The sequence below is a fragment of the Grammomys surdaster genome, unplaced genomic scaffold (assembly GCF_004785775.1).
Source record: "Grammomys surdaster isolate TR1022 unplaced genomic scaffold, NIH_TR_1.0 126153, whole genome shotgun sequence".
Taxonomy (NCBI): Eukaryota; Metazoa; Chordata; class Mammalia; order Rodentia; family Muridae; genus Grammomys; species Grammomys surdaster.
The window spans coordinates 6534125-6550650 of record NW_021620961.1 but is presented as its reverse complement, the minus strand read 5'-3'; positions in this window follow the sequence as shown (position 1 = coordinate 6550650).

Below are 16526 nucleotides of genomic sequence, written 5' to 3'. Positions count from 1 at the left end.
TGGAGGGAGGGAGGGGAGGAAGAAGGAGAAGGAGAAGAAGTAGAGGAGTAGAGACTGGCCATGACCACGTGGAGAGAGGCTGAAGGGAAGGGGGGGAGGAGCGAGGGAACAGACAGAAGGTAGAGGCAAGAAATCAAGAGAGCAAGAGAGAGAGGAGGGGGCAAGCAGCCCCTTTCATAGTGGGCAGGCCTACCTGGCTGTTGCCAGGTAACTGTGGGGAGGGGCACACCTGGCTGTTGCCAGGTAACTGTGGAGGTGGAGTTTAGACAGAATATTAACCCTAGGGCTTTGAGTTGGCCCACCCTAACATCTACTGTATGAATGAACTGCTCAAGTGCATGAAGGGGTGGGTTTTACAGATCCAAAACTCCAGGATCTCCATGACACAGGGCAACAACAGGATATTCAAGAGGAGTCCCAGTGAGGTTCCTGTCTTGATACAGTAGCAGAAGCCAGAGGCCTCCAACCAGACCAACGAGTCATTGTGATGAACATTTGCAAGCAAAGAAGTGTGGACAAAAGGGTATACTGTGGGACACTCTGTGACACACTGCAGCTTCCACAATGAGATTTCTTTGTTCCAGGAGAGGTTGCAGTGGTGGAGGACAGGTACAAAGGGAAGGGGAGATGAGTGGGATTGGGGTCACGACATGAAATTCACAAAGAACCAACAAAAAGTTAAAAAAAGAGAGGGAGAGAAAAGAAATACAAAATGTAACAAAATGTAAACTTATAGATTTTATACGAACTCTATTTGAAAAAAGTAAAAAGAAACATTAAATTTATTTCAACAATATATTTTATATAATGAAATAGGTCCAAAATACTATTACTACTTGTTTCTCTGTAATAAAAACTAACAAGTTATTTTATATTTACATGTCTGAGATTATAGTAACTATTATTTTCAGAATCTGTCATGTATTTTCTACTTGCAGAATGTGTGTGTTTATCTGGCCGTGTGTATGTGTGTGTGTGTGTGTGTGTGTGTGTATTTAGGGAGAAAGTATACTGTGAAGTACGCCCAGAGCCACAAACGTTCTAGAAAGGTATCCGATCACCAAGTTACCTCATTACCTCAGTTTGACTAGCCATATTTCTAGACTTCAATAACCACAGGTCACTATGGGCAAAGTATTAGAAAACACAGGTCTAGTTAAAGATGCAAATGTGAGAAATATCTTTCTATTTAGTGGCTTTCCCTAACATTTAGACACAGAGACTCCTGCCCCATGGGAGAAAAGTCTTGATTTTTTTTTTTCCTGGAATTTCATTTTTCTTCCTGTTGAGAGGGTAACAGAAATGCCAGTTCAAGGTCCTCTCCTTTATCTCTGGTTCAGACTCACAGGCCTAGTTAAAAGTGAATAGGCTGAGGTGAGACCTTATCTCCCTCCCACAGTGCCCCAGGTTGAGCTTCTGCTCCAAGAAAACAAGTTGACTGCTGGGTTTCACATCAGCACCACACCTAGCAACAGACAAAGGCCTTCATTCACAATTTATCATTAAATCATTAAATCATACCCAAAGGTACTCAGTGACATAGTATCACCCACACTTTACAAATGGATGACCTGAATATAAGAAAAGTTAAATTATTTGTCTCACAGTGAAGTTACTACACAAGAGAGATGAAACAAAATACAATGTGTCCCACCCAAGCAGAAGGCAAACCAAATATTTAAAAGGAATGGATTTCTTCCTTCTTTGGCAAAACTCCAGGTTCTGTCTATTCCAAGAAAACAACTTGCTGACCACTTAGCAAAAGTATTATAATAAATTAGTCCCTTGCCAATTGAACTCTTAATTGTTTAAGGTTTTGTTTATATTGGACAGGGTTGTTTAATTATGCAATTTGAAATATTTCATTTTTGAGATCAAGTGGATAACTGCAGGACTTTTTTCCCCACTGGCCTTAAAATGTGGTGCAATCCTTTTTCTCTCCCAGAAAGAACAAAAGTGGGTCTGTAAGACTCTAGCAAGCAGAGCCTTAGTTTACTGGAGACCCCCTGAGTGAACCACACAGAGACAAGAATTGATGCAAAAAGCAAGAGGAATTTTAATGTTCTAGCATGCTGGGGCCATCCTGTATCCAAAAGGAGAGGTGACTCCACTCAGATTGTTCGGCAGACATTTATACAGTCTCTAGAGGTAGCATAGAGAAACAATAGCTAGGCACAATATGATTGCCAGAACACTGTGACTTTTAAACTGATTGGTCTTTGAGTGGCAGGGACTTCCCTTGTCTTTGTGTGGCCAATGGTCCGGTCCATGTGCTCTGGGCACCCCCCTCTACCCCCAGGTAAGTCCCCACCCCCTGTAGTCTGAGGAATGTTGATTAGCTTCTCTCTTCTGGAGGGGAGGGGTACCTAAGTGTTCTATGACCTTTCTCTTCCAGGAGGGGAGGAGTCTGGTGGAATTTTCCTCTGCAGGTCCACAGCATGGTTATCACCAGATGGGCAAGCCAAGTCCTACCCCAGAACATTGGTGACTACTTTCCAGGCAAGGCTCACTGTTACATGATTAGTTCTCTGGGCATGAGCTGTTTGGATTTGCTGTTCTATCCAGGATCTAAGTTTCTGTGTAGAGAATGACAGCACCTCAACTTTTGATTCAGCCTTCTGATGCTGTATGGAAAGGATCAGGACAGATTCTAACTTCTACAGCAGAAGACAACTCCACTCTCTTATCACTCCTCACTGGAGAAACCTAATGGCCTCTAGAACCATATTTGTATGAATGGGTTTCGGGTGTTTTCTGTCGCTCATGATTTCTCTGCTCTGTCGCTCATGATTTCTCTGTTACACTCAATTCCTTCCTTACTTTTCTTTCTTTCTACTCTGGAGTTATCTTCCATCCTGGTGAGGGGCCCCATTTAAGTCAACATTGTCTCTTTTGTGGTATACATCTTTTTAAATTTTTAGCTTGTAACATTTTACAGTGACTCTTTCCCAAACCATAATGAAGTTATGTTCCTTGGTTATAGAGAATCAAAGTTACTGTGGAGAGGCAGGTGGATTGGTTAGGTCTGGATAGGATCAGAGTTACTGTGGAGTGGCAGGTGGATTGGTTAGGTCTGTAAGGAACCTGTTGTGCAAGTGTAACGCCATGAATCTGATCCCTAGCACCCATCATTGGTGGTAGTGCATGCTTGTAACACCAGTGCTCAAAAGACAGACACAGGAGAATCCCTAGAGCTAACTTGCCAGTGAATCTAACTGAATCAGGAATCTGTGGGTCCCAATGAGAGACTCTATCTCAGAAAACATGTTTGATGGGTCCTAAGGTTAATTGATAAACTCTTTATGCATATACAAGTAACATACATACACACACACACACACACACGATTCACTGTGGAATTTGTGAAGGTCCAGAATTAGATTAAACAGTCTTCCAAACATAGACAAAATAATAAGAAGGAGCTGAAAGTCAGCATTGTTCACAGCAATCCTTCTAGCATCTTTTCATAGGTGCTGCAGTGATGCTGGTCCAGGATTGCCTTTGGTGAAGTGCTGAGCAGTGACGCCTTTGCCCTAGTTATGGCTCTCACATTGTTATTTCCTAAACAGCAATCATACACTGAAAGAAGGAAAAGAGGATTCTACAGCCCACTAAGCTGTTCTCATTATCTACTTTATCTCTCAGTTCTATCCCTTCCTTCCTCTACAGGAAATGAAGAAGACATACATGATAAGGAATTTCAAGCTTGCAAAAAAAAATAGTAAAATATTAAGCTCTTTGAGATAACCAGTTTTTTTTTAAATTAGGGGTCAAAAGCATAAATAAAGGAAGCTACCATCCTCCCTCTCCATCTACCCAATCGCTTCCTCTCTTGATGCCCAGTTCTCAGAACTTAGTGAGAAAGCATTTTGGTCAATTGCTTGCTCTATCTCATCTATTCAAGTAGATTGTTTTAATATTTCTTTTTAAAGTAATAGTTAGCTCTATTATTAATGATCAAATCCAGAAAGTAGCCAAAGCCATTGGCAGTTAAGAGTTACAGCTACCAAAACTGTCTGACCAAATGAGCATGTGTCAGAGGCACTTTATCCAGACACTGCTTGCACATACATGCACATCTGCATGGGAACAGAGCCATGGCAGGTTATATTACTTCATAGTGTAATCAGCCATCTGGTCAAAGTACACCTACAGACTCACACGTTGATAAGATTTACTCCCAGTAAGATTCCATCCTCCATTTTGTATTCTACAGTTAAAACTGGCTTACTCTTTCCAGACAAACTATAACTTTTTGTTCCCCAAAAGATGCTTTAATTAGGCCAAAAGGATAACTTGGTTAATAAAGTACATACTTGCAAACATGAGGCTCTAAGTTCAGTCCCCAGAAACAGAGGTAAAAATCTAGGCCTGGCAGCTTGTGCCTATAATCTTGTGATGCTTAGGAAATCCAAGATGGGAAGATCCATGGGCCAGCCAGCCTTGCTCATTAGGAGTTCCGGGCAAGAGAGACAGGCTGACTCACAAAACAAGGTATACAGTAACTAAGAAATGATGCCCAAGGTTCCCTCTGGGCTCCACATGCACATGCACACATAGGAGTATGTGCTTTCACACACACACACACACACACACACACACACACAGAGAGAGAGAGAGAGAGAGAGAGAGAGAGAGAGAGAGAGAGAGAGAATTTTCCAGCACAGCACATTTATGGGTGGACATCAGTCTATGTACTTTGGGCTTCTCAGTCCCTCAAACTGTAAGAGTATTTGTTCATCTCTTTAGAGACAGCCACATTGAAAGGTATTTTAAAGAGTTAAACTTGTCTTAGGTTTACATGTAAGAGTACCTCAGGCTGATGAGCTAGGGAGCTCAACGGGTAAAGGTGCCTGCCCACACCCGACAACCCGAGTTCAATCTCCTGACACTCACATGGAAGGGGGAAAGAACTGACACCTATAACTTGTCCTCTGATCTCATACCCATGTTACAGCATTCATGTCCCCGCCCACACACACTCACATGCATACAAAATAAAAATTTTAAAGATAAGTCATATTGTCAGATGCATAGAAAAATCAAGGAAAGTGATCTGACCAACTCTGTGCTTGTGTTCTGGCCCAGTTTCAGCACACCGTCTGAGTGTGTTTATGTGCACTCCGTGTGAGTGTGTTTTATGTGCACTCCGTCTGAGTGTGTTTTATGTGCACACGTTCCCAGGAGCCTTCCTTCAGCTCTTCCTTCATTCCTTTGTTCACTTCACAGAATCACCCACTGAAATTCCCTTCGGAGACTTTGACAGAACAGATGCCAAAACAAATGTGCTCTTACTTGTAAACACACCTGGGGCTCTCAGGAAGGTGTGCGCCTTCCTTCCCCACAGCGCTTTCAATCCAAAAGCTACAAGGCAAGATGTGGCTCCCTAAGCATTTCAGAGAAGCCAACTGCCACATCTTAAATATGAAAGGTTCCAAGTTATGGGAAATAAAGTGAGATCATTATGTTTCCAGAAACTACAAGAGCCCTGGAGAGTCAGATGGGTCACATTTTCATCATCATCAAAGTTAGGCATCTCTCCTTTTACAGTACAGAAACTATTATAATCCTCCACAGTTCCACTAAACTTATCTGCACATACTGGCTATATGCTGTATATACACAAGTATGTGCAGAATCTGAAGTTACAGGGAAGAAATCGGTCTACGTGATTCATGTTCTCTGTGTCCCTGATGCAGAGACACAGAGAAATCTTAGGAAACCAGTGTCAGAAATATATGTTGTTAAACTTGTAAAACTTAACAGATCCTAAGGACCTGTCCATCTCAGCAAACAACTGTCAACCCCACCATCACTGACAATGCATAGTGCTTTTTAATGTGCTTAGACCGTAAATCATTTTGCCACTACCTCATGTTTGAGCTCGTCCCAGCCTTTCTCATCCTAAGCCATGATACAGTAAACATTCTTCCTGGTACATTTCTTATATAAGTACCTGGTTATTTTCAGAGTAAACTCTCAGAATTGTGATTTTTTTTTTTCGAGCAATGGTAGTGATTACTTGGATTCTTAAATAAATAAAACTTTACCTTGCCTCTCCTAGCAGTACAGGGTTATTGCCCACTATCATATAAAAGTGATTTTCTCACGCTCTGTTTTTGCCATCATTGGAGATTTACAAATAGGTGAAACATGCTGTTATCAGGCCATGAAGTGGCCATTTGCATTTTACTTTTAGTGTTTGTTACTTTAATATAGTCGGATATTTCCTTTATGCTTGCTGGCTTGTGGTCTTTCATTCTTGGATTGTCTTTGCCTTTGACTTTTACATTCACCTCTGCTGGAATTGGGAGGCCTGTCATCTGTATAGGACACTAGAACTTCAGTTCAAAGTATGGCAAGGAATTTTCCAAGATAACTCATATTTCAAATTGCCTTAAAGGAGGAGGACAGAGTCATATAGCTGGCTTTGTGTTTCCTCCTTGTCTGTCAGTGCCAGGATCTATGAACTCAGCTTGCCTTCGAAGCTTTCCTGAATCCTCCCATGCAAGACCTTGGCGAGAATATAAACATTGTAGGGGTTGTCACAGTGAAGGTGGAAAGGTGGTTTTACAAAACACACATCAGGAAAGTCCCTCGTAGAGGTGTCTTTTCTCATTCATTCTGCTTATCTGGCACTGAAGTGGGAGCACTTGAATATAACACAGCTCCTCTTTCTGCCCTGCTATCATAGACTGGGTCCTCAGCCAAATGAAGGGCCCTCCAGCTACCTGACCACCACTCCCTCTACCCGAGTCTGCTTTCCGAAATCATATTAACTTGTTTTGAGCACTCCTTTCAGCATGTCACGCCAACACAAGCAGTCTGGCAAGATTCTGAATGTCATGACAACTCTTCTCTGGTCAGAGCAGGTCTTCAGATTGGTCTGTGTTAGATCCCTTCTAGATCGTTCTAATTCTCTTTGGCTGACTTCTGCGGTTCTATTGTCAGTTCCATTTCGAGGCACTCTCCTTCACTGCAGGGTTGGTTTTTTACTACTTTAATTTTTATTATTTTTATTAGTTGTATTTTTTCATTTCCCTCTACTGTACAAACAGTCATTCTTTTTATATAGGGAAGTTAACTGAGAAACATATATTGTTATTGCTGCTTGTCTTGTTTTCTAGTTTGGGAGAAGGTCTCATGTTTTCAAATCTGGCCTCTAACCTACTACATAGCCAAGGATGACCCTTATTCTCCCGCCTGCTTTTAAGTATTAGGAGTATAGGTGTGTGCCAACACGCCTGGCTCTGATTTCAGTACTCAGGAAGGAGACAGGGAAGGGGGGTGAGGGGGGAGAGGGGGAGTGGGGGGAAGAGAGAGAGAGAGAGAGAGGAGAGAGAGAGAGAGAGAGGAGAATGGGGAAGGGAGAGGGAGAAGAGGAAGGAATGAGGGGAGAGGAGAAATGGGGAAAGAGGGGGAGGAGGAGGAGAGGGCTGGAGAGATGGCTCAGAGGTTAAGAGCACTGACTGTTCTTCCAGAGGTCCTGAGTTCAATTCCCAGCAATCACATGGTGGTTCACAATTATCTGTAATGGGATCTGATGCACTCTTCCACTGTATCTGAAGACTGTACTCATACACATAAAATAAATTATCAATACAAATAATGACTTAGATATCACATGATATCAAGTTCTGTTGCTGACTGAAACCCCTTACAGGGCAAGCCTCTGAAGCTTCGTCTCCCTTCATATTTATAATCAGTATTTCTTTATTGGGTCTCATTACATTTTTCAGTACTTCTTATTTACTTGTATTGGTAATAAAATTATCTTTTGTTGAAGAAATTCCTCAAGATTCAATTAAAAGCACTGCTGGTACTTGCATTCTTTTTTTTTTTAATTTTTTTTTGAACATGAAATGCTTTTTTATAGCATGTTTTACAAGGGGAGGGGGTAAGAGGGGCCAGGTGGTGGAAAAGTACAGAATCTTCTTGGCCTGTGCCTTGAAACATGTCATAGTCTATATGGTACACTGCCTTGAATTATGATCTACCTGCTATTCTTCAGAAGATATGGTACACTGCTTGAGTTATGGTCTCCCTGCTATTCTTCAGAAGATATGGTACACTGCTTTGAGTCTATCTGCAGTTGCCAAGCAGGATCTTGCAGTTGCCAAGCTTCAGAGGACATTGTACAGGTGGGGAAAGGTAGGGGGTGAGGGTAAGGGCGAGGGTCCTGGCTTCTGGCATCTCCCCCTTCTCTGTTTAGTTAGAGAAGGTGTCTTATGATCAATCCCAACTATGTGAGTTTTGAATTTGGATGTCTAATTATGGGGGGGTCTTAGACAAGTTCACAACCCCAAAACATTGATGTGAGACAAGTCACATCGATGGTCGAAGGCTTTAGGCTGTCGACAATGGGCAACATCAAGGGACCCCGAGGTGGGTGAAAGGAGGGTGAGAGCCCTGTCTTAAGCCATGTAGGCTGCACCCACTCCCAGCACCACGCACTCCTTTTCGGCTGCATTGGGTGGGCCCCTGGGAAGTGGACCTACAATAATCCCATCATTGGGCTAACTCACAGCCATCCTAGTCCCTTGTAAATGTTCAAGTTACCAACCATTTGTCAGTTTGGGGTGTAATATTGTCATAAAGGAAGGCTCCCCAATGTTTGCGGCCATATCAAGGGCGGCCTTGGTTTAGGAAAAAGCCAATTTTTGTTGGGGTGATCAAGAGGCCAAGCTCTCTAGCGAGAGAAACGAGGGCAAAGCCAGGCATACCAGGAACCCTTCTGGAGGGCGTGGAAGTCTAGGGGTCGACCGTAGGGGGAGGCAGGGGAGCTGGCAGCTGTGTCAGTCTCCTGCGGAGTCACTTCTGGATCCTCTTCAATTTTCAGCTGATGGTAATGAACTTCAACCGTCTTCTTGATGGCAGAATCAACCTGGTTCCGAGGACGACAGGTCGTGGGCGACTATCTCTGTCTCACTCAATCTTGATGTCGTGTGCATGTCCTCTCAATGAGGGTCCATCCGGAGGGGTCCGTGCCTCAACCCCCACATCTGGGCGCCACTTGACCCGACCGGTGGGTCCTAGTTATTCGTGGGGGCGAGGAGGACCGCAACCTGCTATTCTTCAGAAGATATGGTACACTGCTTGAGTTATGGTCTCCCTGCTATTCTTCAGAAGATATGGTACACTGCTTTGAGTCTATCTGCAGTTGCCAAGCAGGATCTTGCAGTTGCCAAGCTTCAGGGCATATTGTGCAGGTGGGGAAAGGTAGGGGGTGAGGGTAAGGGCAAGGGTCCTGGCTTCTGGCACATCTGGATTAGAACTTCTAACAGCAGGCATCACGGGTGATTCATTTTTACCTGGAAAGAAAAAAGGGGATTCTCAGGGAGATTTCTCTTCCCTGGATGTAAATTGTTATTCATCATATTTATGGTTGGGCCTGGCTTTGTGGGGGTATCTTTTTTTTTTTTCATTAATCTTTTTGGTAGCTGGTTAGCTGTGCCTTCTGTGGTATTGGACAGGCATATCAGCCCTCGGCTCCATAAGGGAACTGGGTCTGGGCCATTCCCTTTATGGGTATGAGGGTCCTTCCCCATATCTGTGGCAAAGTTTTATTGGTCTTGGTGGTGCCAGAGGTCACCAACATGATCAGCAAGAGATTTGCCATGAGCTTTCAGCTTTAGAGAGATAAAAGTGAACAAGGCATGATGGAGAGTATTTCAGGGGGACTCCTTCTGAGGGGGTACCGTTCCCCCTCTTTTGTTTTTAAAGCCAATTTTTCAGAGTTCTTGTAAAATCAGGGCAGAAGCGCCAACAGTCGCTCCTTCCACACTCAGAGAGTCATGAAGACCTTATTTAAGGATATATAAATCTATATTAATAATCTTTTGTCAAAGGACTTTTATAGCACCACTGACAATTAATCAGACTATATAATATATCGATTAGAAATAGCTTTTTCTACTTTTTGTGAGATTACCTCTCTTTTGTCCATTAACTGTTGAGGAAATTAGGGTTTACCTCTCTCTTGAGAATATTGAACAGAGATTTAAATTCTTTTGTGGAGAGCTTAAAATAGTATCTTAGCCAATTAGCAACTCCTAGAAACTTTTGAAATTAATTTAAAATAAGTAAGCTCTCTCCATCTCTCTCTCTCTCTTTTTTTTTTAGACCCTTTATCTGTGTGGGTCGTTTATTGGATATTATATGTATTTACCTTTCAATGTTATCTCCTTTCTCATTCTCCCTCAAAACCCCTTATCCCATACCGCCTCCTCCTAATTTTTGTGACGGTGTGCTCCAAACATCCTCCCAGTCCCATCTCCCTGCTCTCGAATTCCCACACAGTAGGGGATCCAAACTTTCGGGGACCATGGCCCTCCACTTTCACTGAAGTCTAACAAGGTCACCCTCAATTCCCTATACAGGTGCATGAGTCCCTCCCTTTGTGCTCTCTGGCTGGCGGTTTAGACTTTGGGAGCTCTGGTTGAAACTTTTGATACTCCTTCTAGAAAGGACCAACACATTCATACTTTGGTCTTCCTTCTTCTATGTGAGGTACTTGCATTCTATACACACACACACAATTTTATTGTTGAATAAATTTACTTCTGTTTCCAGTTCATTCATTATTTATGTTCCTTATCCATATTTGTTTTCTTTCTCTGTTTTAATTAGAAAATAATATAGGATTTGTCAAAGGCCATTTAAAGTTAAAGCATCACCATCTAAAAATATTAAAACATCAGACCGACGGGAGGGTCAGGTGGTGGGCAAGATGGCTCAGACTCAGGGCACCAAGAGGAAAGTCTGTTGCTACTACCACAGGGTGTTGGACACTACTATTACGGACAGGATCACCCAATGAAGCCTCACCAAATCTGCATGACTCCCGATTTGCTGCTCAACTACATCTCTACCAAAACATGGAAACCTATCGTCCTCACAGAACCAGTGCTGAATAGATGACCAAATATCACAGTGATGACTACATTAAATTTTTGCACTCTGTTTGCCCAGATTATGTGTCTGAGTACAGCAAGCAGGTGCAGAGATTCAGCGTTGGTGAGGTCTGTCCGGTATTTGATGGCCTGTTTGAGTTGTCAGTTGTCTATTGATGGCACTGTGGAAAGTACTGTAACTTTATATATAGCAGACTGACATCACTGTGAGCTGGGCTGGGGGGACAGCATCATGCAAAGAAGTCTGACGCATCAGGCTTCTGTCAACGGTATCTTGGCCATCCTGGAACTGCTAAGTCATCACCAAATGACTTAGCAGAGGGTGCTGTATGTTTACATTGACATTCTAGGTGAAAAGAAAACAATCAGAAGACAAAATCCTAAACTGCCAAGCCCCATTAGGAGCTCTGTTAAAAGGCCCTGATGAAGCTTTCTAGAAGGGTTGACTATGACCCTTTTTCAGGCTTGGGTAATATCGGCCATTTTTAGATTGGTTCTGTTTATATCTTCCCACTGTTCTTGGGCAAGCAGAAGAACTTACATTGCCCTGTCTTCCCCCAGTTCTCCAGCTGGACTTTGTTAGCCTGGCATCCTTTTTGAGATATTTTCTTTTTGTGAGACTTTGTAATAAATGTAAAATAAAACAGCACATTTCTGTAAAAACAAACAAAAAGATATTAAAACATGTGTAGACATACATATGCACCATGAATTCCAACAGACAAGTCTATAGGATAGAAACACCAGTACTATGCACATCTATTACTGAACAGTCATTTTTGCTTTAAAGACTCTTCCTATGGCTGGTTACAAACTCACAATTCTGCTTAGCTCCAAAGAGTGAGGATTACAGATATAAGCTGCCATATACTGCCCTATCTGGCACTTAAAGTGAGTCAATATTTTAACCAGTTATAACCATTATTAAGACAATCCCCTTTACGTTGTTTTTAATAGTTTATTGGTCAGGATATCTTCTGTGCCTTCATAATTTATATATATTTTTTACTATAGTCTGGACAGTCAATATTATTAAAACAGAAAAGAATACAAAATCATTTGAAATGCTTTGGTTTAAAATAAAAATAAAGCAAGTATTGCAAATTATAAGGGAGCTAGAAATCAGCACAAGTTTAACAAATGACCAAATGTTATACTTATTTTTTTCTAATAGAAGCAACAGAAGAAGAAAAGGACGAAGAGAAAGAAAGAAGGACAGGAAATAACAGAGATAAGGTCAAGGTAGATACCATCCTGCCCCATGATTGAAAGTCATTCAGTAACAAGTTGAATAGTGTGGGTGTATGTGTGTGTGTGTGTGTGTGTGTGTGTGTGTGTCTGTATGTGTGCGTCTCTATATGTCTGTGTGTGTACATGCCTGTGTGTATGCTGTGTGTATATGTGTCTCTGTGTGTGTATATATATATGTGCATATATGTATGTGAGTGTCTGTGTATACATATGTGTGTATGTATGTGTGTATGTCTGTTTGTGTGTAAAAGAGAAAGAGAGAACAAGTTGTTCTATGTATGTCTGTAAAGAAAAGCAAACCAGCTAAATGATCACTAAAATAGGAAATAAGGAATGACTATTATTTGAGATAAGTCAAAGTTTAAAAGCAGGAAATGTAGCTCTCAATTATTAGACAAACCTGTGCAAGGCCCATGATTCAATCCACAGCACTGCCAGAAAAAAAATAAAAGTCAAACTCTAGTACAATGGTAGAATTTGGTACAAAAAGATGAATAATATTTTTTTCACGTATACATCTTTTTAATCCTTACATATATGAATAGTTTGCCTACAAGTATGTATATGTATCATGTATGTGTGTAATACCAGAGGAGGGCAGTAGAAGGTATCAGATCTCCTAGAATGGAGTTACTAATGGCTGTGAGCCACTACATGGATGTTAGAAACCAAACCCAGGTCTTCTGCCAGAGCAACAAATGTTCTTACCAATCTCTCTGAACCCTGAATAAAAATTTTGGATTACAAGTTTCATCAGGTCAGGGATTTGCTACAAGGATGTTGCAAGTCAATTTCCTTCCTGTAGTATAAATTCTTGAAAATTGTTGACTATAAGATCTTATAAATGAATAGACATTAAGCCATTCTATTAATGTCTAGGGAGAAAGATACTTAGATACAAAGTTCAGATGTGAGCTTTCACAATGTATGTCCCCATTTGACTTCTCCTCCTTGACGCCCGTATTGAATTTTCCAGTTCTCTTGAGGCCAAGCACATCTTTCCTGCCATCTCTCCTCCAGCCTCCCCAATCTGTTCCTTTGGATATTTTTTTTTCCTTTTAGACATGCGTTAGTCTCAATTAAAATATCTTACATGAAGGGCATATCACTTAATTCTCTAATTTGGTCCAAAATAATCATTTCCTAAAGTTCCTCAGATGCTTCTGCCATGCACTCAGATGAGAACATCTGCTCTGGTCCTCACCCCCTTTGTTTGCCAACGAGTTAACCGTGAGAGATTAAGATCCCTTGAATGACCAAGAAGAACCACTGGTTTAGGCAATGGAGTTATCTTTCTATCAGATAAGAACACTAAGAACAAATTATGTCTACAAGGTGAAGACAATCGATAAATCCTATGAAACCTAATGGTCCATTTTGATATACAATAGAAAGGCTGATGGAGAGATCAAGAGCCTTGGGAGAGCTGGTTTACTCAGATGGCCAGATGGATAAGAGTTAGCTGAACTGAAACTAAAGCAAGCAAAAGCTGTACAGGATGGAACACTGTCCACATGGGCATGAAGGGAACAAATGTGAGAGAAAAGAAGCATCCACTGTAGGTAGAGCAGGAAGCAATGGGGGCATCTGAGGCAGAAATGGCAACTGGATTTTTGAGTGGATATCTTCTCCTGCATCCTCATCTGACATACATCCCTGCCAGGAAGGCTGAGGTTTCTGTCAACAATATATGCTTCCCATCCTCTTTGCCTGAGTCTTGCACTGTTTTGTACGTTCACAGCACTCCAAACCTTTCCCCTCAGAAACAGATTATGGACAAGACTCCCAGCTCCAAAGTTACGGAGAATATAATTACATTGGTGTGAAAGGTCAGTTTTTCCCTCAGATTTATTTTGCAAACTTAGAATGTTTACAAAATGACAATGAGGAAGGTCACCATAGAGTCAATTACTGTTTATTGGCCAAAGAACAAGCAAAAGAAGGGAAAAATCTGATGTTTTGCTTCTCACTAACAGCTTTAAATCGTTTTGTCTTTGCTTCATGCCAAATCTATTCCCAGAAAGGTTTTTGTGTGTTAGTTGATTGGTTGGTTGGTTAGTTTGTTGGTTTGATCTGATTTAGTTTTTTGTGACAAGATTTCTCTGGCCAGCCCTGGCTGTCCTGGAACTCACTGTGAAGACCAGGCTGGCGTCTTTCCATATTACTCTGTTTTAAAAGTCCTGGAAGTTAAAACCTGCCTGGGTTTTATAACACTTTTTTTTTTTTAAGAGAAAGAAGGAAAAAAATAATTCTCAACTTACAATGGGAACTTCATCCTGAATAAATTGATAATACGTGGAAAATATCATAAATGTGTTTACTACCTCCTGACTTACCAAACAGTCTGGCAAGCACCGTTGCTTCTTTTGATCATGTGACTCCCTATCGCTGTTTATCATAGCAAGAGAGAAGGGTCCTACATCAGGGTAACTTGGGGGGGAATATCAAAACTCGAAGTTCAAAGTATAATTTCTACTGAAAACTGTAAATTGTGTCATTATAAATTGAGAATCATGTGTACTGTTCCATGGAGGAGAAGAAGTCTTGCATTATTACATGACATTTAATGTCATCTAGTACCTTTTCCCAACTTTTGTTGTTGTTGTTGTTGTTTGGGTTTTTTTGTTTTGTTTTGTTTTTTGTTTTTTGGAGACAGGGTTTCTCTGTGTAGTCCTGGCTGTCCTGGAACTCACTCTGTAGACCAGGCTGGCCGCGAACTCAGAAATCCGCCTGCCTCTGCCTCCCAAGTGCTGGGATTGAAGGCGTGTGCCACCACCCAGCTTTTTAGCATATTGATTAGCCTTTGCAAATACAGCCACTGTATCTCAGTTTGTGAGCATCATCAGGTAACAAACAATACGAATTTGCAACTCAGAGTAACTCGGAAATAGCTTCTTAGTCTCCTCTTTGTACATACACATACACAAGAAAACTCTTTTCAAATGTGTCAGTGAGACTGCAGGTAGCAGTGGTGTAGACCACATGCTTAGCATGCCTGGGGCCGTGCATATAACCCCCAGCGCTACCAACAAAATTATTCTAAAATAAAATCAAACACGACTACAATCCAGGGATGATAATAGAGACAGAAGCATTCAGCTTTTTATTGTATGTCCCAAAGTCGCATTCACACTGAGATCAAGATATCAAAATTAGGGCCAGGCAGTAGTGGCGCACACCTTTAATCCCAGCACTTGGGAGGCAGAGGCAGTAAGATTTCTGAGTTCGAGGCCAGCCTGGTCTACAGAGTGAGTTCCAGGACAGCCAGGACTGCACAGTGAAACCCTGTCTCAAAAAACAAAAAGAGAGAGATATCAAAATTAGGAAAATAAGACACAGAGAATATCTTTTTAGACTAACAAAATGATTCAGTAGGCATGTACACCCACTACCCAGCCTGAGGACCTGATTCAGTCGCCTGGATCTACATAGTATAAAGAGATAAAGTCTTCTGCAACTTTCCTTCTGATCTCTCAGACAGGAAGAAATGACTCTACTCTAGTCAAGTCTAGTGACCTAGTAAATTTACGGAGGCTATGTAGCATGGGTACCAAGGCAGCTGCATCACTAAAAGGCCCACTGGTACATGGGGATAACTCACAAAATCTGCATCCCCAGACATCCCTGAACCACTTGCAGGCAGCTCTGTTGAGTCCTCACTGCTTGGCAACTTTGCTGCTTTTCAAAAACCTCAGGGAAGAGCCTACTGGGCCTTGGCTCTCTCTTTAGCTTCCTGAGCCTTTCTCCTCCCTTCACAAAATGATGCTTCAGTTCAGAGGGGATACACACCACACAATAACATGGTAGTTCTCTGAGCCTTGTAGAACACTGATCTGTTCACAGGAGACACTGCTCTCAAGGTCTAACCGTCTAGTTAGTAATAATGTATGTTGGGGGCAGTGAGTATTTAAACACAGAAATTAGAAATGTGAGGGTTTAGAAGATGAACATGCAATCTATCGCAAGACGGTTAGGAGTGAAGTTACACATGTCTCATGTAAGCTTTAACCTTCATTTCCAAATAACTTCCATATATAAGCCAGCTGTTCCTTCATGAGACAAACACATATAATCTAAGAAAGAATTCATCTCTGTTTCTTTGTAGATGTTGTGGTGATGTGTGATGGTTAATACTGATCATCAGTTCGATAGGGTTTAGAATCACCATGGAAATAAATCTCTGGCCTGTCTGAGGGAGTTTCGAGATGGGGTTCCTTGCAGCAGGAAAACCCATTTTAAATGTAGTTGACACTGTTCCAGAGGGTCCTAAAGAGAAAAAAGACATGAGCTGAGCTCCTGACTCCTGTCTCTGTCCTCCTCCTCCTCCTCCTCCTCCTCCTCCTCCTCCTCCTCCTCCTCCTC